General features: G+C 43.0%; 1 long non-coding RNA gene across 2 annotated transcripts; it reads right to left on the reverse strand.

Moving 5' to 3' along the window:
• Positions 1 to 1,104: 1,104 nt before the first annotated feature.
• LOC116595288 lies at positions 1,105 to 9,172 on the reverse strand. 2 transcript variants are annotated; one of them, XR_004287611.1, is made up of 3 exons: positions 9,042 to 9,172; positions 6,808 to 7,034; positions 1,105 to 1,796 (listed from the first exon to the last, which is right to left on the reverse strand). It is a non-coding gene; the product is annotated as an uncharacterized LOC116595288 (long non-coding RNA). The 2 variants fall into 2 exon arrangements; XR_004287610.1 differs by lacking the exon at positions 1,105 to 1,796 and adding an exon at positions 5,412 to 6,681.
• Between the last annotated feature and the right edge of the window lie 17,449 nt (positions 9,173 to 26,621).

The raw sequence follows: 26,621 nt of genomic DNA on the forward strand, positions 1-26,621 counted from the left end.
TATGTGCTGGAATCTGTGGTAGGCAGTGAAGACACAGAAAATTAATAATAAATAGGACCCTGTCCTGTGGAAGACCTCTCTGTTCATGATCAAGCCTCATGACTCACTTTTAGTATAACGTAAGATAACACCAACTATTGAGGGAAAATGGAAGGAAAAAAAATCCTGTGAAAGTTCTAATAGCATTGGAGATGTCACAAAACCTTTTTCACATTTACCAACTCAATTAATGTTCTAAACAATCCTGAAAATGGATATCATCATCATCATCATCATCACAACCATTTTATAGACAAGAAAAGTGAAACAAAGAGGCTAAGAAGAGTATCCAAGATCACAGGACTAACAAGAGATGAGCTGGAGCTTGGAGTCAATCTCCTTTATCCTAACCAGGTTGACATGTGTGCTGTGTCACCAGATCTCCATCAACTGCATGGCTTTGTCATCGCATGGATGCAAAGACACTAGCCCTCACTTAAGGCTACCTGTGCTTTGAAACCTCCCTGAGGATTCTCAGCTAGAGCAATTTGGCTATTTCTGCACTCAAGAAATTAAAATCCAGTGTGCCTCCACCATCACTCTTTTCCTTTTGGAAAGTACCATGGAGACCATGTGTTGAACTGGCAGAGATTCTAGAGGAAGTGGCCTGGATTTCTGAGTGTCTGTGTGGAGGAGATCCTCTGCCAATCTTGCACAGGATAGAGAAATCACTTCTTGTTGTGAAGCCTCTGAGATTTCAGGGCTTATTTGTTACACAGCAGAGCCTCTCCTACCTGACAAATATAATTACCTAATCATTACCCAATCACCCAGTATGCTGGGTTCTGAGGGTAGACGGAATTGTAAATCATTCTCCATCTTTGAGGAACCGACAAAGTTACTGGGCCATTACTCAAAGTGAAGGTTTTCTGAACAGATGGCCAGGTTGAAGTAGCAACTTAAGACCTATAAATGCTACTGAGAGACCCTGTCATCACATTTAAGGCACTGTTAGATGATAGCTGCCAAATATTTTAAAGATGTTGTTTTATGTGAGCTGGAGGGCCAGAACTGAATCTAGGCTCTTAGAATTAACCCTTGGGTCAAGAATTAAACCTTGGCTCAAGTATTACATATCTTGTGACATGTGGGAATTTCTCAGAATGGCCACTCAAAACCTTGGATAATCCTCATCACTTCCATAGTCAGTGTTTTGAAATCCCACTTACAGGTTGAAAAAATGTCCCCCAACCTTGCCTTTTATCATCCTGTTTCTTGCTATTTTCTCTCAACTCTTGAGAATTTTCTCCAGTATTTATTCACTTAATAAACATTTACTGAGCATCAGTGCCATTCTAGTGTTGTGCTAGAGCTGGAAATACAAAGATTTAAAAAAAAAAAAAAGTGATCCCTGTTTTGGGAGAACTGAAGCATTTTTCAGAACATCTGCCCATACTTAGGGGCATTATGGAAGTTATAAGATTTGATCCTCAACTCAGGGCCATGTAGACAGGGAATTTGGAGTTGAGTCTTCAACCATAAGTAAGAGTTCACCAACTCTTACAGGCTGTGAGTATTTTACCCAATTTACTCTTCAAAGATAAACGGTCAGGTCTTCCATGCAGAAAAAACGAACAGCATATTCCTTTCATTTCTCAACTGCCTGATTCTTTCACTTTACTTTTGAGACTCATTTCTCTGTAAACTCAAGAGAAGCCCCAAAAGCCAAGAATTCAACCTTTGGTTTACTCTGAGTCGTTTTGCACCCTCCTTTCTCTGGGGCAATCTCAGCTTCTTTGGTTTTAAAAGTTCAAGCCCTGCAAGGAAAATAATGTCCAAAAGAATAATTACAAAGGGAAATATTTCAAAATATAATCCCTGTTAACAGAGTTAGAACCAAAAATCCATGAGGTGGGTGTGGTCTTTTAGTGAGGTAAGGAATCCAATCCCATATGCTGTGGACTGGTATAAGGCCAAAAATTTGAATCTCCTTTCCTGTGAGAGTGTTAGGTGGATTAAAGTCCCTTAGGGAGAGAGGCATGGCTGGGCCTCCTACATGTCACCAGTATGTTTCGTGCCTCTCTCCTCCTAATATAAGCAATAATCTTCATTATGGGTCTGAGGAAGCCATTTACATTTTAAGTAACTTACTGAGTCCTCGGGGGATATCTCTCCAAGAAGTTGCCCTCACCTCCCTGACCTCCCATAATACAACACCAAATGCTCCTCTGTAATAGAGTATATCATATCCCTTGATTCTCATTTAATTTATCAAGGGGAATTTCTCCATTTTTCTCAATACTGAGACCTCATGCTTAGAAAAGCAGTGACTAGAACATCATAGGGACTCAAAAAAACTATTTTTTGAATGAATAACATTTGCAAATAGAAGAATTTCCAAAATCTTTCAGGAAAGCCTAGAATTTGCCTCCTCCCCCATTGGTCTGCGACTAGATGCCATCCTTAGGGAAATACTTGAAAACTTTAGCAAAAATGCAAATAGGTTTTCTGAGAGGATTAAGAAAGAAAGCTATTATCCATAAAACCCAGGCCATTATAGCAAATACCTAAGATAGTCTACATCCAAAATGACCCACTGAGAGTCAAGGAACATATGGGATCTGACTTACTCTTCACAAGGAAAACCAGGGATAGGCTGGGTAATACCCAAGGGACCAGATCCATGGTTCGAAGGATAGAAACAAAAGCCCTCATTTGAGACAATGCGAAGTGGGAAAAAGGGACAAGGGGAGAAGTAAGTCCAAAATAAATACTTGAGAGCCAGTATAAGAAGAGGCAGGAAGGTTGTTAAATCCCAGGGTAGGAGTCCAGAATTCTACATCAAAGTCTGACCATGAATCAAAGAGTCAGTACCCTGGAGGTGAGAGCAATCAAAATAAGGTAAAAGTTGTGTGGGGGTGGGTGAGGCTGGGAGGGAAGGAGAGAACTGTCTGGAGCATTATCACTGGGATACCATTACATCAGAATAAGGGCCACTGCTCTGGGCCTCATGCTTTAGGGAAGCATTGTCTGAGAAAGCCACAGATGGGAACCACATAGGTAATTAAAAGTTTTCTGTATATTCATTTAAAAAACTTAGAAAAGCAAAAGAAGTGACTGCAATACATTTAATGATAAATTTTACATTCTTTTAATTTTTTGTACTGTATTTTTAATATGCAATATGCATTTTACAATCAACTCATTCCCTGCAACTCAGTTCGGAGCAGCCACATTGCATACAGGTGCACAAAAGCCACATGTAATTAGTGGCTGCCATATTGGATAGCACAGCCTTGAAGGGCTCCACTTTGGTCCTCTTCTGGGTATACCATGGGGTAAGGAATCTGTGAGGCCAAAGTGTTCTATATACCTAGATCCACAACACCTCCTTCTAGATCACACACCAGATAAATGAGACTTTCAAATTCCCTGCCTGAAAAGTCCACAGTTCACTTTCAGGGTTTGCATGAACTCTTTCCCTGGGTCCATCATAAGGGAGAGTCAACCCTTCTGAGGGTGAACTATGCTGCTGCTTTCTGCACCCCCAGACTTGAGAGGGTCCAAAGGGTTGGTTGCTTGTGGGGACATATGGACAGAGCATGGGCTTGTGGGTTGAGATTCCTGTGTAAGACAAAGCTGAGAGTGGGGAAGAGAAGAGAGACAGGTCATCCTCTAAAACAGGGAGCCTGGCCATCTCCCCCCACACTGCCATATGCCAGCAGAGATTTCTGAAATGGCTGAGAATCTTGCATTCGAGGCTAAATTTGACAAGGCAGGAGAATAGAATATATTTTATTTAAGAGTTTCTTACCCTAACTCGTAACTTTAAAGTCTTTAGTCATTGTATGTGAGCCTTCATTTTTACTTCTGCCCTGGACCCCAGGAATGCTGGAAGCAAACCTGATCCTGGGTTTACTTACTGTAATGTCCGGATTGTATTTATTTAAATTCTAATTTGTCTTTGTGGGGGAAGTGTGAAGAAATTGGCCCATCTTAAAAGATCTAGGACACAGTGAACTCTGTAGCACAAATTATTTGGCATAAGGGTTCTAGGCTGCTTTACTGAAGGTGGTCTCAAGGAGACGAAGTCATATCACCACTACTGTGGAGATCACCCCAATTTTAATTAGTATAACTAATAATTTCTTTCTCTTTGTTCCTACATAGCACTTTATTCAAAATATCTTTTTTTGTAGAATATACCATGTGTCTTTATTTTCTTCTGAAACACTTAATCTTTATCTGTGGGAATCATAGATCATTTTGAGAATAGTATAGTGAAAGCCCTGAGTCCTTTCTCCAGCGATTTGGGGGAAGAAAAAATATATATTACAGGTACAGGATCAAGCATATGATAGACTTCCATAATTATTTGAGGGGGGAGGGAAGGAAGGAAGGAAGGAAAGAAAGTAGGAAGGAATGAAGGAAATGAAGGAAAGGGAAGGAAGGAGGGAAAAGAAAAGGAGGAAGTCTGATCTCAGAGCCTACACTGTTAATCACTCTTAACCATTAGATCAGCTCTAAGTACAAATTAATATTTAGAAGCAAAAAAGAATACTTAAGAAGGCAAACTAACTTGTGTGTGCCCTCAAGGACTTTCTGAGAAAAGATGAACACACAGGCAAAAAGAAACTAAAGAAATGCTTGTTACTTTGTGGGGCAAGGGGGGGTATTTCAAAAGAATGGTGGAGATCAAGCAGGAAAATGGAGTGAAAAATGAAAGCATCAGGGAGATAATGAGGTGGAAAGGACTGACAGGGAGGGACGCTCAGGGGGGTGGACCACATTTCATTAGAGAGGGGGCGATGCAAACACCTCCCAGGTGAGTAGAAGGATTAAAGTATTCAGATTGGCTTTGCGAAATGCAGTTCTCAGGATGAGTCATAATTTCAAAGATTATGGACAAAAAATGTGCAAAGTAGAAAATTTAATAGCAGGTGCAAAATTTTATTAATCACAAAACTCTTATATGAGACTGCTGGTTTTATGCTCCAAAAAGGGATAAAATATATAAATCTTTCTTTATAGTTAAATCAAAAAGTCAGAGCCCACAAGACTAGCTAAAATAAGAAGAGATGGGTAAAACCAAACATTAGCAAGGATTTGGAACAATGGAACTCTCATATACTGTTGGTGGGGATGAAGTCCAGTATACCAACTACTGAAAACTGTCAGCATCCACCAAAGCTGAACACACACACATTTTCTATGACCTAACAGTGTCATTGCTGATCTATACTCAATGAAAATGCACCCATGTAGTCCTCAAAAGACGTTCTAGAATGTTCACAGCAGCACTATTCATAATGAGCTCCACTAGAAACCACCCAACTGCCCATCAACAAAACAGACAGGGGTACCTGGCTGGCTCTGTTGGTAGAGTGTGCAACTTGATCTGAGTCGTGAGTTCAAGCCCTACTTTGGGGGTGGAGATTACATTAAAAAACAAAACAAAGCAGTAGAGCAGATAAATCACGGTTATTCACACATGAATACTACACAGTAATGAGCATGAACTATCACACAGTTAAGTACAGAACTATGGTTGAACCTTACAGAACTGAACATTTAAAGTAAAAAAAGAAAAGGCAAACCACGCTGGGGAAGTCAGGATAGTGATTACCCTTGTGGGAACAGGGAGGAGCTTCTGCAGGGGGTCCGGGGACAGACTTTTTGGGTTACAAGTGCACCTTTCTGTATGGATATTTTGTCTCAGTCAAACATTTCAAAGGAGCTGTAGTCATTTTCAAAAACAAGATAAACATCTTCAAAAACCTAAAAAGGAGTTGTTCTATCACTATGTTGTACACATGAAACTAAGGTAGCACGGTGTGTCAACTAGACTTCAATTAAAAAAAAAACTGAATAGGGATACAGATACAAGACTGAGAAGAAGCAGTGGGCAGAGGAAAAAGGCCAGTGAAGTTGTGTAACAACCTCCTTTCATGATCTGTTTGGAAGACACAAGGGGATCATTCTGGGGCCCCTGGAGGAATCGTTAGGCTGGAGAAATCGGAGAATCCACATCCTTCTCTCTTTATGGTGTCTTATTAAATCACTTCTAAGAAATAAGAAGGTACATGTCTGTCCTCTTTCCTTCCTCAGCTCCTAGCATTTTACCTCAAGCATGGTGGGCTTGCAGTAGAAGTATGGTGAATGAGTGATAAATAAATACAATTAAGTGTCTCTTTTTAAAGGCTATGTCTTTAGTTGAGTTCCTCTAGTGGCAAACCCTAACACAGGACTATATGAGTTTGTTTGGATACTGCGCCTCAGAAGTAGCTGTAGGGAAGTGAGGCCAAGGAGGCAAGAAGCCAATACTGAATGAAGCAATGAATAGACTTCCACTCTGGGCAGCTGGGGCTTAATCCCCCTGGGGAGCTCACAGTATGAAACATACCTCAGATGGGTCCCACCTGAGGTGTGAGAATATGGAGGCATTGACCCTCCAGCTTGCGTATGTCCTTGGCCAGAAGCTGTTCCCAGAAGGCTAACCCCCTGACGTGTCTTGAGAGTCACAAGTCCTTCCAGTAGAATATCTTGGGATGGGAGGGGAATCCTGAAGGGAGGAGTGCGGCGGCAAATTGGAGAGCGTCTGCCACAGCTGGTCATGAGAAATCTTAATAAGAAACATAATTTTGTTTTCCTCCAATGGTGGATGTTGGCCATGGACTGAAAATGAGAACTGGGTTTCAAGAGCTAAAAAGAAAAAATCATAACATTCTCAGTAGAAAAGCACTGTAAGACTTTCTTCTCTGACCACTCTTTGATGTTTAAATCCCTCTTCACATGGTTCATTCAATGAACACCCCTGAAGCAACCTACCTGAGGAGCTTTAAGAAAAACAGCGCTGAATTCCATATGTTCCATCCCTTTTTCCATCTGCCTGGAGCCTTGCGCTTTTAAATAATTCTCTCTCGGAAGGGACACGGCCTTCTCTGGTCCATGTTATTATATGACTTACAACATGAGCTTCAATATCGTTCTCAGTGATGAGGCATGGTGCAAATTGGCTTTCTGTCATCAGTTTCCATTCCAGGATCCGCCAGAGGCTGGAAAGCACACAAGATTCATTTTGAAATCTCCAGAAAAGTCATTCAAATGCCAGATTTTAAGATCAATGTTTAGAGCCTGTAAGTCCCAGCTACTTTAGAAATAAAGACACGCCTGCCTTATTTTCACCCAAGCCCTTTAGTCTCATTACAATTCTCCCCAGCCAGGGCTGTGAGTACTAATTCCATAATGACAGCGGAGCATTGACATAAAATGTAACAGTTCCTCGGTTAATCATCAAAATTAGCCCATCATGGTAAATCGAGGAATTTCTACTGTTTCGGTGCCATGTAATTGCAGATAATAAGTGAGACGGTGAAAGAGGAATTTTAATGCATTATAAAGCCCATAGAGGGCATTGAGCTTCCTTGCATAGAAGTTTTGAAATTCCAGAGAAGAGAGAAAAAACAACAAGGACAAAAACCTAGCTCCAAGCAAAGTCTCTTTGGATACAGTTCCTAGAGACGAAAGCATCAAGGGCTTGAAGATCTGGCAAGGAGAAGTTATTTGGAGATGCTTTTTTATAACTGCTCCTCAGAAAAAAGCAAAGTCCTTGAGTAACATTTTGGCTCATGATATGGTGATAACTGAAAGCCACCAAAGCCAAGATCAAATCTCTATGTGGAAAATATTTATGACTGATTGTGAACCTAAAAAAAAAAAAAAGGTTTCGTATAAAAAATACCAACTTCTTAAAGGAATCAACCTTACCTAAGAAGCAGAGTTATTGTTTATTAGTTATTATTATCTGCAATGATGACCAGCTCAGTAGTGGGTACTTACAGGGGTTCTCAATGAACTACCGATTAGAATGAATATTTTAAGGTATTTTCCATGGAGCAACATTTTAAAACATTTTTATGTGGAAATAATTTCCAAACTTACAAAGTTTGCGAATGAGCTACATTTCAAAAATCAAAACACTTGTGTAACTAGGAAGCATACTGACAGCTACAAAATCCAGAAACACATTTATAAATCCACTGTGAAGAGCTGCTTTCCTGTCCTACCAGGACAAGATGGTGGGATTGGAAGGAAATGGTTGAGAACACATGACTTCCTCAGACAGCCCACTTCCCTTCTTTGTCCTTGTGTCCCATCACGGGAGACGCTGCAAATGAGACCATCCAAATGGGGAGCAAAGTCTCCTTTCTTTTATTTTTCTTTTGTATTGAGCTTTTGCACGAGTTGAGCAATATTTCCCTACTGCCTATAATCCCAGAGTTTCTACAAGTTTTAAAGACATTAAATCAGTTCCACACAAAAGATCTGAATGATATGTGAGACAATGATGTATGCAAGTGGGTTCCGTCTAAATGGCCTCCCTCAGCAAACTTCCTCCCCGTGGAAGTTGGATTCAAGGATATTCTGATTAATGTTTTTGTTCTTTGTGGGTTTGTTTTTTAATTGTAATTTTTTTTTTTTTAACCTAGTGTTCTCCCAGACTTCTGAATTTCCTTGCCTATTAAATAGATCAGAAGTACTGAGTGAACAGCTGAAAGCCCTCTGGTCCTAGATGACTTACTTCACCTTTGCCCTGTCATGTTGGGTTTTTGTGCTTTGTTTTTGTTTTTGTTTTGTTTTAATTTTTTTACTGTGTTATGTCAGTCCCCATGTAGTACATCATTAGTTTTTGATGTAGTGTTCCATGATTCATTGTTTGCGTATAACAACACTCAGTGCTCCATGCAAAATGTGCCTTCCTTAACACCCATCACTGGGCTCACCCATTCCCCCACCCTCTTCCCCTCTAAAACACTAAGTTTGTTTTCCAGAGTCCATAGTCTTTCATGGTTCATCTCCCCCTCTGATTTCTCTCCCTTCATTTTTCCCTTCCTTCTCCTAATGTCCTCCATGCTATTGCTTATGTTCCACAGATAAGTGAAACCACATGATAATTGTCTTTCTCTGCTTGACTTGTTTCACTTAGCATAATCTCCTCCAGCTCTGTCCATGTTGGTACAAATACTGGGTATTCTTCCTTCCTGATGGCTGAGTAATATTACCCTGTGCTTTGTTTTGTAACCAACTTGTATCCGGACACTGATGGAGGCAGCTAGTTGGGGAAAAGAACCCAAATGACAGGGGTGCTTGGGTGTCTCAGTCTGTCAAGTGTCTGTCTTCGGCTCAGGTCGTGATCCTGGGGTTCTGGGATCGAGTATTGCATAGGTCTCCCTGCTCAGTGGGGAGCCTGTTTCTCCCTCCCCTGCTCCTGCTGTTTGTATTCACTCTCTCTGTCTCTCTCTGTCAAATAAATAAATAAAATCTTTTAAAAAAATGATAACACTGTGGTCAATTCTATTAAATTACTTTTATTCAGTCTGCTAGATATTCATGAATATGGTTACGTGTTGTATAACTGATTTTTCAAAATGGAATAATCCCCAGGGTTTGGTTTTTTTTTTTTAAGACATTTATTTATTTTAGAGAAGGTGAAGAGGAGAGAGAGAGAGGGAGAGAGAGAATCTCAAGCAGATTCCCTGCTGAGTGGGGTTTGCTCCCATTATCATGACCTGAGCAAAAACGGAGAGTCAGCCTGTGCTCGACTGACTGAGCCACCCAGGTGTCCCTTCCCAGTTTTGATAGTCTGAGCTTACAAAAGTCCAACTCAACAGGGACTTGGTTTGCTTGAGTCGGAGATACTTGGCTCACCTGCTACCTTAGGCCAGGTAACACAGGGTCTCCAGATTCCAGGAGCAGCCAGAGAGAGCAAACCCCAGAGCACGAGTTCCCTGCAAGCCTCTGCTAATGCCTCCTGGAACAAAACAAAGCCCATGTCTGAGCCCAGCTTCAAGGAGCAAAGTTCAGGCTCCTCCCTCAATGAGAAGAGGGACCAAATTCACATTGCAAAGAGGCGTGCATTCAGGAAAGGGAAGAATTGGGGGCCGTTTTGGCAGTCTGGCTTAGAGAATTGTTCATCGTCATACCATGAACCTATAGCAAAAATCTGAGAACTGCTGTTTTTGTTTCGTTCACAAGTTGCCGCTGAGAGGACACCAGGAGCCAACAAACAATCCCGCCGCCCTTTCCAAATCTCTAATCGCTTGTCGTCTTCTGAAAAGGGCCAGAATATTTAGTTCTGGGTAGTTAGCTCTGAGACACAGAGCATAATATTTTTTTAAACACATAATGATACTGATTCAATATAACATCTGTGGAAAGACCATAAAAGGAGAAGTTAGGGAAAGGCCCATCGGAAATAAGATTAGAGATGATGTTTCAGCTTCGCAGCTTTCCCTGGGCCCTGGGAAGAGAAACACAGCAAAAAAGGTTAGTTAACTTTCTCCCTCCTAATGAACATTATGAGGACAAATATTCTGTTCGCATGTACCCTTTTGGCAGCCTGGTTAATTTGTTAAGCCCAACTGGACACATAAAGAGAGCCCCTTTATCTTCATTAAACCCGATGAGAATGAATGGCAAACAGCAGCATCATTAGTCTGGCCTGATAGGTTTCATCAAAGAGCCTGGAAAGCTCTTAAAAACCCAGATGCCTTTAAGGTTGGCTGGGTTAGGGCTTGTTCATCTCTTATAACAAACACCGGCTGCTCTCACATTCATCCAGACTCAGGCGAGTCACGATCGGCTTTCGAGTAGACACAGTAGAGAAAAACATGGGTGCACAGGCATGCACATGTCCACGTGCACACGCTCGCTCACTCACACATGCACAACACACACACATTGATCAACCAGCAAGGTAACCTGGAAGGAGGCCTAAGAAAGACAAGGAAGGTGGAGGAGATAGCGTGGCCTCTATTCTCTCCCTGGTCACACTGACTGGATGAGAGCCACCAAGAACCTGTAAGAGACCATGGTTAAAAGCATGGGCTTTGGGGCCACCTGGGTGGCTCAGGTGGCTAAGTGACTCTGCTTTGGCTCAGGTCATGATCCCAGGGTTATGGGATCAAGCCCCACATCACGCTTGCACTCAGCAGGGAGTCTGCTTGAGATTCTCTCTTTCTCTCTTCCTCTGTCCCTCCCATCACTCAGGTTTGCACTCTCTCTCTCTGAAATAAATATATATATATATTTTTTTTAAAGCATGGACTTTCGATTGGACCACCTGGATTTAAACCCTGGCTCTCTGACTATAGGCTGAGTGAGGCTGGGAAAATTACTCCCACTCAGTATCTTCACCTGTGAAAACAAAACAAAACTCATGGAGCTGTTGTGAAGTTTAAGTAAGTTAATATTCTTGAAGTGGTTAGAATAGCCCTGTGCCCCACAGTAAGTGCTCTTTAAGAGCTATTGAAGAAGTCATGGTGACCAGGGCTGGCGTGAAACTGTTAAGGGAGGGCTTTGTGTCACCCTGAGCTGCTCTGGAGCCCAGGTGACAAAATGTGACCAAAAATTAGGGACACGGGTCTCTTCATGCCCCAACACTGAAGCTTCACCAGCCTTGGAATTACCAAGTACTGGAAGCTTTAGAATCATTCTTCTTCAACAAGGACTTTGAAATGAGAGAGGAGGGAGGACAAAGGTAAGGATAGGAAATCTCAGGCAGCATCACAAACAAGAGGAGAAAGACAGGGACAAGGATGGATCTGTGACCACAGCAGAGACAGCAGGCAGCGACCAGTTTGTGAGTACATGCAAGAAACCCTTTCCAGACCTCCCAGAAATAATATGCTGAGTCTGACTGGATGGAGCTTGACCTCACCGCAATGGGTCTTCATCCATGTGTCTGGTAATTGATACTGATTTCCGTCTGGGATCTTCTCTTGAACTATCAACTCCAGGACCCACACATGGTCTCTCCATTGACCTGCGCCTCCTCACAGTGTGGTGGCCTCAGGGTATTCAGTCTTACTCCCTGGTGGGTCAGTGCTCAAAAAAAAAAAAAATTGTCCCAACTAACAAGGTAAGAACAGCATTGCTATGATGACAGCCTCAGAAGTCATACTGCCTCACTTCTGCCACTTTCTGTTCATTACTAATGAGACACTAGGTTGCCCAGCTCCAAAGGAAGGAAACATGGACCACCCATCTTGATAGATTAAGTGTCAAGGTCACACTGTCGAAGGACACGTGGGATGGGAAATATCAATGCGGCTAAAATGCAATCAGCAACAGGAGACATCAAGCCAGGAGATAGTTTCATTACATATATTTTATTTATATATGTTTTAACTTTAATGAGATAATAATCTACTTAGCCTACAAAATCTTTATATTTCTCTATGGCAATATTATTACAAAGGATAATCACAATATTATGCAGCCATCATGTGCTACCTTATGGAGTGGAAATAAAAACCCAGGAGTCAACTGTGTTCTTTGAAACATAGCAATTCTATATGGTGAAAGGTTGATAAGCACAAAAGGAAGGTATTGGCTTTTGTAGCAAGGAAAGTTGCTAAATGGCTCACAGAACTGAAAGACCTTCATGACCCAGGATCTACAGGATGACAGCTGGGGTCTCAGTCCTGACACCAACTTTTTCTCTGCCATCTCTCATCTCTGCTTGTCTCTTTCCTTTTTGTGTATTGTCCTTGTTGTCTCCTACTGTTGACACGGGACCTTCTCTGTAAGGCTGGTGAATGACCCACCAGCAACCACACAGTAAGTCAGAGCTTCTTTTTTCCAGTGTCAAGACTGATCTGCTCCACTTTAGTCACATAACTTCTCCTTGGAATTACTCTTGCTGGGGGATAATGCCCTCTACTTAGCCAGGTCACATATTCACTCCTTGGCCCAGAGGTCAAGATCTGTGGCATCTATTGAGTACTGTTGTTGTTTGAACATATGAGTGTATGCATCGGGTTGGTCATGAAAATAAACAGCCCTAAAAAAGTCAAAATATTCCCACAAATTTGCAGGTACCCCAGTGTATACTGTTTTCCATAGCAGTCTTGGTTGAGAGAAAGAGCTGATTATCTTACCAGTAAGAACAGACCAGTATTCTTGTCTGGCAAGGACTGGAAAATACCTAAAGACATTACCTGCTGCTGCCTGGGACTCATAGGCAAAGGAATTCAATGATGCACAAGTATTCAATTCTAGTATTAGGATTTCGCAGTGTCCCTTGTCCTTTGGAAAGTTGATCATCCCCCCCTTCTAGGGATGGGGGTAACTCCTGGCTTCAGCTAGCTTTTGGTAGGGAACCGTGGAAGATCTCCCAGGGTCATTCATTGACAATAAGAGGAAGTGATACTGGAAAATGATAGCAGAGCTAAAATAAACAATTTGCCTGATGGAAACTAATAATAATGTATAAGGTATTTTAAAAATTGAAATGGGTTTGTCCAACCTAAGGGGATGAAACAATGCCTCAGTATTAACCATCCAGCAAGACAGCTCCCTCGAGATTTTCTGGAAGATATTAAGACACTGACTTCATTCAGCTCCGTTATTGTCTGGCTTCAATACTGTAAATTTTTTTTTAAGATTTTATTTATTTATTTATTTGACAGAGATCACAAGTAGGCAGAGAGGCAGGCAGAGAGAGAGAGAAGGAAGCAGGCTCCCCACTGAGCAGAGAGCCCAATGCAGGGCTCGATCCCAGGACCCTGAGATCATGGCCTGAGCTGAAGGCAGAGGCTTTAACCCACTGAGCCACCCAGGTGCCCTTTAATTTGGTTTTAATCAAGTGTCTCTTTGAGAGATACCTTTAGACCAGACAGATGAGTGTGGAAGCCAGATGATCAGTGGGGACCTTAACTGTTCCATTGAAACACCTTGCTAGCATATTGGCTTATTCTGGTGTCCATAGCATATGTGACAACCAAATTTTGGACAGTGGGGTTGCTGGAGAACAGGCAACTTGCTTGGGCTCAGTTTCTCTAACTTCAGGGCTCAGAGATAAAAGGGCACAACAATGACTTCCAAGGTTGACTGAACATTCAAAAGTGATTATAGTCTCCCCACCCATGGCAGATTGTCTCCTAAGATCACCACATAAAACCACTCCCCCTCACTCCACTCCTCATGCTCTTTGCAGTGTGAATGTGCTGCTCTCTCTTCCAAGAAGGGGTCTAGTCCCCTTCCCTGAGCCTCAACTAACCCTGTGACTTGCACTGACCAAAAGAATGTGGCAGAAGGGAACTTGTGGGACCTCTCAAGCTAGTTGTGAAAAGGCATGGCATCTTCATTTTTTGTCCTTTTGCCAAGTAATGATGTCCAGTATCCTCACAGACTAAGGCCATGGGGAGCAAGAAACCCTGGAGAAGGAGAAAGGACGCAGGGAAGAGAACCAAGGCACCCCAGCTGATAGTCATTACCAAAAGCCCAGCTGTGTGAGTGGGGCCATCTTGGCTCCTCCATCCCCAGTCAAGATGCCGGCCCACCTGGCAACACCTGGAGCAGAGATGAGTACACGCCCTCCCCGAATTCCTCACTTACAGAATAGTGAACAATAAAATAGTTGATGTATAAAGCCACCAAGTTGTGCAACAACAGAACCTCATCCACCCTCTTGTTCTACTTGGAGAAATTGGCCCCTTAAATTGGGAAGGCCTGCCCCAAATGGGGCTATTGAAAAGATCAGAATAGGCTTTGCATCTTTATCACTGGATACAGAGCATTTCTCTCCAAAGATTAAAGCCAAAACCAAATGAGTTGCTTTTCTGCAGAGCTGGGCCGTGCCATTCAAATCCAACCATTTTATTTGGTCCTCAAATCTTTTTGGCAGCCTTATGTGAGGTCAGCGAGCATCCCCCCAGTTTTCTGAGAGCCACTGGTGCCATTTTAGCAACGCTGAATCTCTTCAGTTTTTATCACTCTTCTTACTGAGCTTGACAAATGACTGTTGACAGAAATTTTTTAAAATTGAGATTTGATCCCCCACTGAGTATAAGTGCAACAAAGTTTCTGTTAGCTATGGAGGGGAACACACAGACTGCTGAGCGGATCATTTCCCGTTTTAGCACATACACACTGAGAGTGATCAATTCTCCGTATCGTTCTCCGTGGACTGAGGAGGACTTTGCAGCAGCTTAGGCATGTTCCCTCATTATCATATGGTCAATAAATTATTTGCCGAGGTGCATTTTATGGTTGCCCGATCCACCAGCATAATAAAAGTTTGAATTAGGTAATGCTCCTTTTTATTATCAGAAATGAATTACCTCACGGGGCCAGCAGATACACAAATGCAGTGTGGCCTTCCACTAATTGGAAGGTTTTTTTTCAATCTGCTTCTGACAAATGCAGAAGAAAAAACAAAATCACCACATTCCAAGATTGTTCGATTATCAATATTATAGATTTATCTTATTGGACTCATTTTTGCTCTTCATTCAATAATAAACAATACCACCATTTCCATAGCAACCACAGCATACCATTAGGACAATGCCAAACATAAATTCCAAACTTTCAGTGTTCTCTCTGAGCCCAGAATGGGAGGTTTTCTGCAGGGCATGGCGAAATGTTCATCCTGGAGAAAACTTCCATTTCTGTTCCTGCTAGACCTGAGATGCTGGCAAAACAGCACATTACACTAGTAAATACATGTAATCACACTGGCATTTATGTTCACCATAAAGGGAATATTACGCTTTGATATATGAGTGATGGTGTATTCCTATGACTCGAAAAGCTCGTATTTCATTTCTAACTTTTAAACAAAATTCAGCTCGTAATGATTAAGTGCTTCCTGTATACAAGGGATGGTCTGCCGATTTTCTCACTCCTTGCAGTTCATGAACTAGGAGCAGGACCCTTGGGAATCCAGTCTGCGTGCTCCTTAAGGGCGAAGTCTGAGTCCTTGCCTTGGCTCTATTTCTAACACCTGGCATGTAACAGGCAAACAGTAAATGCTTATAAAAGAACAAACACTTCTTAATAATGCTGAGAAGTTAGAAGCACAGAAAATTAGAGAACCATAAGTGTTGTTTGAAAGGATGGATAGAGTTTAGTCCAGTAAGGAAAAATAGGAGAAGGACATGGGACATGAGAACCAATGAGGAAGGTGAGGAGGGGGGCTGGGCAGGAGAAGCAGGAGTTTGCAGACTCTGAAGCCCCTGGCAGTGCATGTCTGCAGTAGGCTGAGGGCAGAAGGGAAGCCAGGGAGGGAGAGACCAGACAGGTCATAAAGCGCCATAGAGCACGAACTGAAGTCTAGGCATCACGAGGGGTATTGAAGCAGAGACACGTCTTGGTTGGGCTTTAGAAAGATTATTCTTTAGAAAGATTATTCAGGCTTAGTATGGAAGTGGAATCCAGAAGACAGAGCAAGAGTGAAGGAGACCATCTACTGGAGAAGTCCAGTAGAGTTTTGGCCATCCTGACATCCCTTCATTGCCACCACAGGTAAATAGCACAATCGAGTTCTGGCACCCTTTCCATACCAACGCCCCCTGAGATTCTCAACAAGCTCCAACAAAGCATCTCAGGGCCCCAGTTCTTGAAGCATCTTGAGTCTTGGACACTGCTTTTTGGGAGACGTTTTGCTCCACAGTAAAATGCTAGCCCTCACACCTTCTCTCCACCCTGACCTGTTCCCATTTGTGGGCACTTTCCAGGAGGATGGGCAGGGTAGAGAAAGGGGATGGGGTGTTGCCTTCTCTTGCCTAGTTTCAACATTTATGAGGACAAGCCTCTCTCAGGGACAGAATCCTGGTCTTGAGCCAGCACTGAGAGGACAAGCCGTACAGGCTGAATTTGCCGACAAAGAGCTTTCCACCACATGAGGGGGGGATGAAGCCACTTTATTCCCTGATGATTCTCATTAGAAACACACCCAAAACCACCAGCATTTAGGATCATAGGCCCTCCCAGCCTAAAGCATACCATGAGCCTACTTGAGCTCCCTCAGCCTTTGCTTTCAAGCTGCTTTCCAGAACCTTGTAGGTTTTAAAAGAGAAGAGCCCAAACCTTGTACTATTTTGTAAACATCAAAAACCGCCTGTCTAATGTGGGCCTTTTCCAGATTAGTCTGTGAAAATAGTAAAAAAGTTTCTGAAGAAATATTCAAGACATGGAGATTACTCAGAGTAGATGAGAAAAAATCTTCAGCAAAGACTCAGTGAATCCTTTGAATCCAGGTTACTGTTCTTAATGGCAATGGGAGCCTAATTGGTTTGCCAGCTGCATCAGAAACCCAGACAAGGAAATGCTGGCTTTGTAGCAGAGGGATTTAATTTGAACAGAGGGAAAACTTACTGGTAGGAAAGGTTGTTAGGGACTGTAATGGATTACAAAGAAAAACCCTTTCAAATTCCTTCTTCCTGCAAATATTTATTGAGCATCCTCTCTGGACTAAGTGCTGCTCTGTGTTAAGGGAATTGATTTATGAATAAAACCAAGACTCCTGCCCAAAGGGAGCTTACGTTCCAGCACAGGGTCTAAGGAAGACCAAACAAATGAGACTGCCGGACACCTGAGCCCAGAGTGGTACAGTCAAGTGCGGGTACAGTGGGTACAGTCCAGTGAGGGACCACCGGGGGTGGGGCAGTGCAGTGAGGAACAGCCCAGTGAGAGCGGTGTAGGAGATTCCAGTGTGGGACATTCCAGCGTGGGACAGCTTGGTGTGGGGAATTCCAGTGTGGGGCAGCTTAGTGTGACACAGTCCAGTGTCGGACAGCCCAGTGTGGGACAGCCCAGTGTGGGACATTACAGTGTGACATAGTCCAGCGTGGAACATGCCAGTGTGAGATAAGCCAGTGTCGAACATTCCAGTGTGGGACAGCCCAGTATGGAACATTCCAGTGTGGGACCACTTGGTGTGACAAAGTCCAGTGTGGGACATTGCAGTGTGGGACAGCTTGGTGTGACACAGTCCAATGTGGGACAGTCCCAGTGTGGGACAGTCCAATGTGATAAAGCTTGGTGTGGGACATTTCAGTATGGGGCAGCCCACCGTAAGACATTTCAGTGTGGGGCAGCCCAGTGCAAGAAAACCCAGTGTGGGACATTCCAGTTTGGGACAGTCCAACGTGAGACAGCTTGGTGTGACACAGTCCAGTAGGGGACATCTCAGTGTGGGACAGTTGAGCCTGGGACATCCAGAGTGGGATATTTGGTGTAGAACAACCCTGTGTGGGACAGCCCAGTGTGGGGATGGTGGCCACAGCCAGGTACAGAGGGAGGAGAACATGCTTGCCTACCCGAACATCAGGATGTGAATAAATCACTGGGATGGGCTAGAAGGCAGGGAGGAGTGTGATCCTGGAAAGGAAGGTCCAGGTGAGGGCCGACTGTGAGGAAGCTTGCAGGCCACCACGAGGAACTGGGACTACCCTGGAGAGAACAGCACTGGTGGCGGCACAAGGAGGGAGCTGGCTGGGGAAATGAGCCAGGGATGCATGGGGAATGGCAGGACAAGAAACCAAGCAGGCCTCTTTAGAGACGGAGGACACCAGTGACAAATGCCAAGACCCCAAGATGGAATCTGTGAGAAGCAGGAGGCAGCTCTTGCGCTCAGGTGATGGAAAATCAGATGGTGGCAGGAATACCCCTGGGAAAGAAGGCAGGAGAGAGTGCTGGGCCAGGTTTAGGACCGTCTGTGAAGTGCCTCCCCGGAGGGTAGAGCGGTCACGCCCAGCATGAGAAAGTCACTTACAAGTTACCCGTATGTGCCATGTACGGCCCCGGGTCAGGCAGCTCCAGGTATGTGAGGCCCATGGATGTAGGTGACTGAGATGACACAGCCTCAGAAAAAAGCAATGTGAGCCTCCTTCCGACAGACTGGACCAATCAATGAAATGGCTACTGCTCAGCCAATCCTGGCTCAGTCCTGGGGTGCGGCCTCATTCAATAATCAGAACCTTTAGAAACACAGTCTCCTAACCCCTTACCTGGAGCACGACTCTGAAACTCCAGACTCTGAGCTTCCCTAGATGTTTTGCTCAGCCCGGGTCCTCAGAGAGGTATTGGATTAACCTCACTTGACCCCCAAGCTCTCCAAACAGATCCCTGGTTTCAGGGGCATAGCAGATAAAAGAGCAGCACAGTGTGCCTTAGAGGGTCTTCAGCCCCAATCCCCCGGTCCTCAAGGCGAGGTGATTTCTAGCCAGGGCTCCCTGCCCGGTGGTCCCCTTGGAACAGAAGCAGTGGCTGCACTCAGCTGAATTCTTCTCCACCTGGCCTGGAAGCCTGGCCTCTGCTGGACTTCACCGTTACTTGGGTTGCAGTAAGACCCTGGAGTCAGATTTATCTCTATAGGTTTCTCCATTAGCTCCTTGACCCTGTGGTTCTAATTCCTTGCTTCTTCATTTTTTTTTTTCCAAAGATTCTATTTATGTATTTGAGAGAGCGAGAGAGAGAGAGAGCAGGAGCAGGTGGAAAGGACAGAGGAAGAAGCAGATTCCCCGATGAGGAGGGAGCTCAATATAGGGCTGGATTCCAGGACTCTAAGGTCATGACCTGAGCTAAAGGCAGATGCACAACTGACTAAGCCACCAGACACCCCGAATTCCTTGCTTCTTGATGTCAGAGGCCCAGGTACAGCCTGGGGCTGGTCAGCAATTCCGTTTTCCAGAATCAGAAAATCTCCTGTTCTTCATGAATTCCTGATAGAGCGCTGTCAAATGTCACTGTGAACCTTTCATATACACCTACCCACGATGCGGATATGCTGACATCCAATACAAGATACCCCACAGCATCATTCCCCTGAAGATGCTTCGTGAACTTTTCACAGTAGGCAGAACATGCTCCGATTTGAAACACCATGTAATTTCAAATAATAGCAGACATCAAACGATGAGACGCAGAATGCAACAATGAGGCACTTCGGAGGCCTTCTTTCCTTCAATAAAGGGACACATAGCCAATATTTTAGGCTTTGTGGACCAGAGGGTCTTTGTGGGTTCCTAATCAGCCATTAGAGCCCACTCTGACAAGCCAGAAACAACTGGGTGTGGCTGAGTTTTTGGGAAAATTTATCTACAAAATGGGCAGTAAGACACAGGTCTGCAGGCAGCAGGCGATTGATTGACACAGAGCAAAGAGGCAAAGTGGAGGGAAAGAGAGGACAACACCTCTAGCACAGCAAAGTGTCAAGGCTGGGCTGTCTAGGCACATATGAAAACGTGTGTGTGTATGGAGATGTAGAGATGTAGGCACATACATATCCCTCGCTTGTGTGTATCACACACATAGACTTGGAGATTTTTGTTTCTGGCCGTTTAGAAGATTAGATGCACTGAATAAGGTCCCTCTTGTGAAAGCAATTCTGGGGCACTTGGGTGGCTCAGTTGGTTAAGAGTCTGCCTTCAGCTCAGGTCATGATCCTGGGGTCCTGGGATTGAGTCTCGAGTTTGGCTCCCTGCTCAGTGGGAAGCCTGCTTCTCCCTCTCCCACTGCCCCTCCCTCCTGCTTGTGCACTCTCTTTCTCAAACAAAAAGAAAGAAAAGGAAAAAAAAATTGTGGATAAAACACATCTGTGACCTGGATAGGAAGTAAGGAGTCCTCAGAGGAATCGAAAAGCAGAGTGAAGGGAAGAGCCCAGTGTATTTTCAGCAAACCATGAAAGACATTGAGATTTCCCTTCTTCAGCTCCTCAGAGCTCTGGGAAGACAGTGAAATAGCCTTGAACAAGGTGGGGACTCCAGAAGGAGCCTCCAGTATGTTTATTACATATCAATCCCCTCAGGTGCTTCACTGCTGGAAAAACTCACAAGATTCAGTTTAAACTCACAAAACAGCTGACAAAGGATTCAGCACACCAGCAGCAGCAGAAGGACATGCATGGAAAGGGGTCAGGAGACCGCAGGCCTCAGCTTTTTTGTCCTTCCATGCCTGGGTCTCCTGGGAGAGTCTTGTCTCCGGGTGGTAATAGGAACTGGTATGTGTGCTTGTGTGTACTTGTGCACTTATGGATCGGAGGCCAGGTGCGTGAGGCGCGGGGGTGCCTTGGTACAAGGAAGTGCTCATGGTGGGGGTCTCTAATAGATAAATTCTAGCTACATGACCAGTCTTAACCATTGAAACCCAAACTTCCTCCCCAGATTCCACAAAAATCAGGGACAAATCATAAATCCAAATATTGTTACTCAACAATACCGACAAACTGCTACATTTTATTCTGAAATGAGTCACCGATCCACGATCACAGAACGTCATTTGTAGTCAGGGAACAGGTGCCAAAGCCTTGTCAGAGAGTCAGTAGCTCAGGAGACAAGCAGTGTAGCTTAGTGGAGGTGACCCCTTTGCTATCCACCACATCCAGCTGGGACCCCTCAGTGTCAGGAATACATTTGTGGTTCAAGAAACCTTAACGTGATCTCAGATTGGGGGTGTGGCAGGGTGGTAGTCAGGAACAGATATAAATCCTTTAGGGAGAAAGTCAACTTCAACCAGAGCCCCAGAGAAATCACACAGGTCAAGCTGCCACAAAGCTGAGGGACAAATCAGGGCACACACAGAATCACAATGTCTTCAGATATTAGAGTCCTGAGGCTCACAGGGTAATATAACTATTTTTCATAAGCTTTAAGGAATTAAAAATATGAAAACACATTTAAAAAAAAGAACCTGATACTACAAAGAATGGTCAAAACAGTCAAGAATTTGAAAAAGAACCCAATACAGTTTCTCAAAATGAGAACTACGGTAATGGAAAAAAAAAATTAATGAATTAAACAAAAGATTGAACACACTTAAGAAGAGAAGAAATGAGAAAGATGGGATGGAATTATCCATTTTTAGTTCAAGGTACAAAGGATGGACCGAGCGCAGGAAGAAGGGGGGTGGATCAACTTTGGGAACAGATTAGACACTCTCTAGGCATTCCTTCCAGGTTAGCCCAGGTCACTAGATCTTCTCTTTTGTCTTGCTTGGGTTTCAATGAAAAAACAAAAAAATATGACTTTTCTGTGAAATCTTCTGATCTTTAAATGTTGGGCACTAATTCAATTAAAATGAACAGGTCCATGGGCTCTGCAGCTAATCTGTGACCAATGTGTGCCTTCAGAGTATTGAGAACAGAAAGACAGGAGTTGAATTCTAGGAAGAATTCTAGGAAGAGAGAGAGAACCTACAATGGGAGATCGCTACAGGCCAAAAGCATGGAATCCTACTGAGTCATGGGCATTGAGGGTAGCTGATTGTCCTCGAAGACGTGAAAAATAGAGCTGCCCAGAGATGTGAGTTAAGCTTAGTATATCCAGACCAGCTTAAGGAGTTTAACCTAAGATCCTGATACCCTGTTGAACAAGCTGCCCTTGACTTTTAGCCAAGGACACTAGAGGCAGGGAGTGTCTGAAAAAAAAAAAAGAAAGAAAGAAAAAAAGAAAACCTGAATCTCATGTCACAGCACTGGGACAATGAATGTACTACTTAGTACTACTTAGTAGTAAGTAGATACACATTGGGACACTGGATCTTACATTGCTATAACCATGTCAGAATTGCCAGAAAGAATCTTGGAAACGTCATCTCTCCTGCTGCCAGGCAAGTAGACAGAAATTTCCAATAGGAAAAGCATCCTTAAATACTCACCAAAGGATTAATGAAATCTGGGAACAATGTAACCAGGAAATAGCTTTTCTGACGCTGATTGCTGAAAGAAGACTGTCAAAACGCCAGAAAAAACAAGGGGCAGCAAAGAAGTTAAGAGAAAAGAAAGGAGAAGAAGGGAAGAGAATGGTTTAAATACCACCCTGATGTTTTGAAAGGCATGGAAAATTGGCAAGGTAGATTCTGGGGCTCAAGGAAAAGGCCATACTGTTCACTGAGGTCCTCAAGACCTTCCCAGTGACTTGGAATTACAGAGGAAGAAGAAAGAAGTCTGGTTTCATGTCCACTTCCACTCTTCAGGCAAGGAGCTCACTTTCGAAGGCTCAATCTGCTTGCCGCCCTCTGTATTTGGAACACCCAGCATGGTAGCCAGCAAATGAGGTCTCACAGAAGGCAATTTCTCTCTCCAGCCTAGACCTCCCCGTGTCTGAATGTTTATTTTTGCGTGTGTGTTCATTCTCAGCAGCTACTGACCTCTCTTTTCTGCTATTTTAAAGAACCAACACTCCATCTAAAAAAGCGGTGTGCTGTGCCCAAGTCTTAAACTTAGGATAGAGAACACATATTTGATCAAGATTTATGTAAATTCCACCCACTGACAGTGTGAATATTTTCCTTTGCTTTGAAAATACAGTTCACCTCTCTATTTGCATTTGTGTTTCTACAAGTGGCGAAGCCTCCATTCATTGTTTTCCAATCACCCTTTTATATTCAACTTCTCCCTTGAAAAAGTAATGTCTCCCCCCGAGGGATACAAATTAGTACCCCTAAAAATCACAAAATAATTTTTCATACCTTGTGTCCTATATATTTGTGTGAGAGGCTTTCAAGAACATCACTAAGCCAACCAAAACCCAGTGCTTGTCGTCTATGGAAAATATTGTTTTGGCTACAATTTTGAATCACATTTTTCCTGCAAAATTACTAAGCAGGCTCCTCTAGAGTCCAAATGTAATTTTTAATTTTAAGTATTTAAGTAGCATTTTTTAAACACATTAAAAGGTATGTGATAATATGGGACTTATTTTCACTCTAATCTAATTTTCACATTAAGACAAAAAATATGGAAATGTGTGGATGGCTCAGTTGGTTAAGTGTCTGCGTCCAGCCCAGGTCATGGTTCCAGGGCCCTGAGGTCAAGTCCCGCATCGAGCTCTCTGCTAAGCAAGGTGTCTGCTTTTCCCTCTCCCACTCCCCCTGCTTGTGTTTCTCTCTCCCTCCCTTCCTCTCTCTGTCAAATAAATAAAATCTAAAAAAAAAAAAAAAAGAGAGAGATAAAAGATATGGATTCCTCTATTATTCCTGTTCTGAGAAGCCTTGTTACTAGATTGTCCAAAGGGACAATAAGAACTATATGTGGATCTTGTTAAAATGCAGATCCTGACTCAGGAGACCTTGGGTAGAGCCAAGCTTTTGTATTTCAGAAAGCTCCCAGGGGATGCCAGTGCTGCCAATCCAAGGAGCACATTTGGAGAAGCAATGCAACCAGATCAGTGGCTCTCAGCCTTGCCTCCACAGGGGAATCCCCCATGGAGTTATAAAAGCAGTTGCCCAGGTCTCATTCCAAAGATCCCAATTTAATTGATCTAGAGGGTGGCCTGGTTCTCAGAAGTATGAAAAAGTCTTGGGTGATTCCAAAGTGCAGCTTAGATTCTTCTAAGGAAGAATCCATCTGGTAGATCCTCTGTATCATTGACTGTGAGCCCCTGAAGGGCAGAGTCTGTGGCTCTGACATCCTTATTTCCTTGAAAATGTTATATTTAGATCATTATGATATTACAGCATTGTAATATCATACAATGTAATGACATTTCACAACATCATCAGTGTGCTTAGCATTGAACACGGTCCCATGGGGTGAATGATTAGGGTCCCTTTACCACTTATAAGAAGACCCCGTACATTTGAATCAGTGGCTGGCATGACCCAAGGTGAGAGGTTTGGAGACTTGTATCTTGGATCTCATTTAAGCATCATGCACAGAAAATCTGGGTGTAAGATAGAGTCTTCTAGGTTAGCAAAACTGAGGCCAAGATCGATTAAATATTTGGATAATTAGGGGCTAGTCTGAGGCTGTGTTTCCTGAAAAGAAGTAGTATTTTTTTCTGCCTTACAGAGTAATAGTAAGTACTTTGGCAAAGACTTAAGGTAAGGAACTTAGGTCCCTGAGGACATCACCATCAACCTGTGATTTTCAAAGAGCCCAGGCTATAGCCCAGCTGATATTGGATATGGGAAGTCTAGGTTCTGCCCCTGCATAGCTTAATGACCCTCCAGGGTGTCCTCACACATGCAGAGATCCCATCTGTGAAGATAGATGTTCTATGACTATTAAGGTTCCAACATATGTTGAAAAAAAGGCACATAAAATAAAAACAATGCATTGTGGAAAACACATTTGACGGAGGACACAGGTGGAGAAAGAGGTACTAGATTAAGAACGCTCCCTGGAGAAATTTAAAGACCCCCCAGGTTTCTATTCTTGTGGTTTGGAATTGGTGAGAGTAATACTCCTTCACTGATTCACTTTTAGAAACCTATCTCAGGTCTAAAGTTATAACTCATAACTATTGGCAACAGGACCCTAGGCTCTGGTGACTTTCTCCAACATAGTTACACTTCTGTATGAAAGGTCATCATTTCTTCTGTTTTTATTTGTTTTTTGTTTTTGTTTTGTTTTCATTTTTTAATTTTTATTTATTATTTTATTTTATTTATTTATATTTATATATTTATATGTTATATATTATATATTTTATATTTGTATTTATATATTTATATTTATATTATTTATTTATTATTTTATTTTATTTTGTTTTGTTTTTCTTGGTCTTCTTTCTATGATCTCTAGAAAATAACCCATAAATACTACTGAATAAGGAAATGACCTTGAGGACAACAAATGAACTCCAGAGGCCAGATCTGTTAGATCAGAGAGGAGTCATAGGTTACAGTCATGGCAAGGTTCCTACCACATACATCCCTATTCTGCCACATTGGTGTGTTGCAGAACAAACCATTGAAAAGGGATCGTTTCAATAGAGAGTACAAGTATACAGTACATGGTGAAGGCCAAGTGCAACTGAGCAGCGCCAGTATGCGAGTGAGTACAGATGGGTAGCACAAGATCGGGATAATCATTGGTGTGTATTAAGACTTCAGCAAATCTCGCCATGTATTTCTGAGTCTCCCAGGAGATTCTGATATGAGTTCAAAATCCTAGAAGACACTGCTGTCCTTCCAGATCCCACCCCTCTGACACTGAGCCAGTAAGCACTACTGGTCTACAATCTTGCCCACAAGGCACAGGGGTGGTTGCACATGGTAAGGATCCCCAGGCAGGGTTGCTTGCATCCCAACGTGTTCCAGTGTTTCATTCTGTGTATCCAGAACACAGACATCCATCATTCTCTCTGAAACAGACTAAATTTGAGTCCTATCCAGCACATCTATTCACAATGTCTCCTCTCCTTCCATGTTGGCTAGGACTCTTCCTACAGCCCTTTTTGGTAATGACTTTTCTTCCAGCAGATGTTGAGCAAATAAGTGTCAGTCATGCATACCCACCATGCCCAAACCTTCTAGGCACAAGCAATGGGCACAACAGAGACTAACCAAGAGCAGGAAAAGTGTTTGAAAGGCGTTTGACTGTAGATCCAAGGAATATATGGGGGAAATGTCATTTTTATTTACTGTCCTTTTTTCAAAGCCAACAAGCAGATGTTTTGCCTGGAAAATGATGGGTGGTTCACTGCATGTGACATTTGAAATGAAGACCAAAATTTCCAGAACAATAGGAATCAACCATGTGGTCTTGTTATAGATGTTCCTGAGATCAGAATAAACTTGCCAAATGGGAAAACCCAAATCAAATTATTATTCAAGTAAACAAATTGAATATGAAGGCATTCCCTGATGCTTTTGACAAGGGGCAAATGGACCACTAAATCAAACATTTCATAAATAAATTAGGAAAATGCATTATGTAACACTAACATTAATGACACACACCAGATTGCCAAGGTTTTTAATCAAATCTTTTCAGTCTAGGCCCTTATACTGGGAAACAGTCGGATCTTACAGATAGCTCATAACACAAAGCAAGTCTCTCCACTGACGTTTCTGCCATCACCAAATGTTTTCCTTCTGATCTGTCTCCAGGCCTGACATTTTTGCAAATT

The sequence above is a fragment of the Mustela erminea genome, chromosome 7 (assembly GCF_009829155.1).
Source record: "Mustela erminea isolate mMusErm1 chromosome 7, mMusErm1.Pri, whole genome shotgun sequence".
Lineage (NCBI taxonomy): Eukaryota > Metazoa > Chordata > Mammalia > Carnivora > Mustelidae > Mustela > Mustela erminea.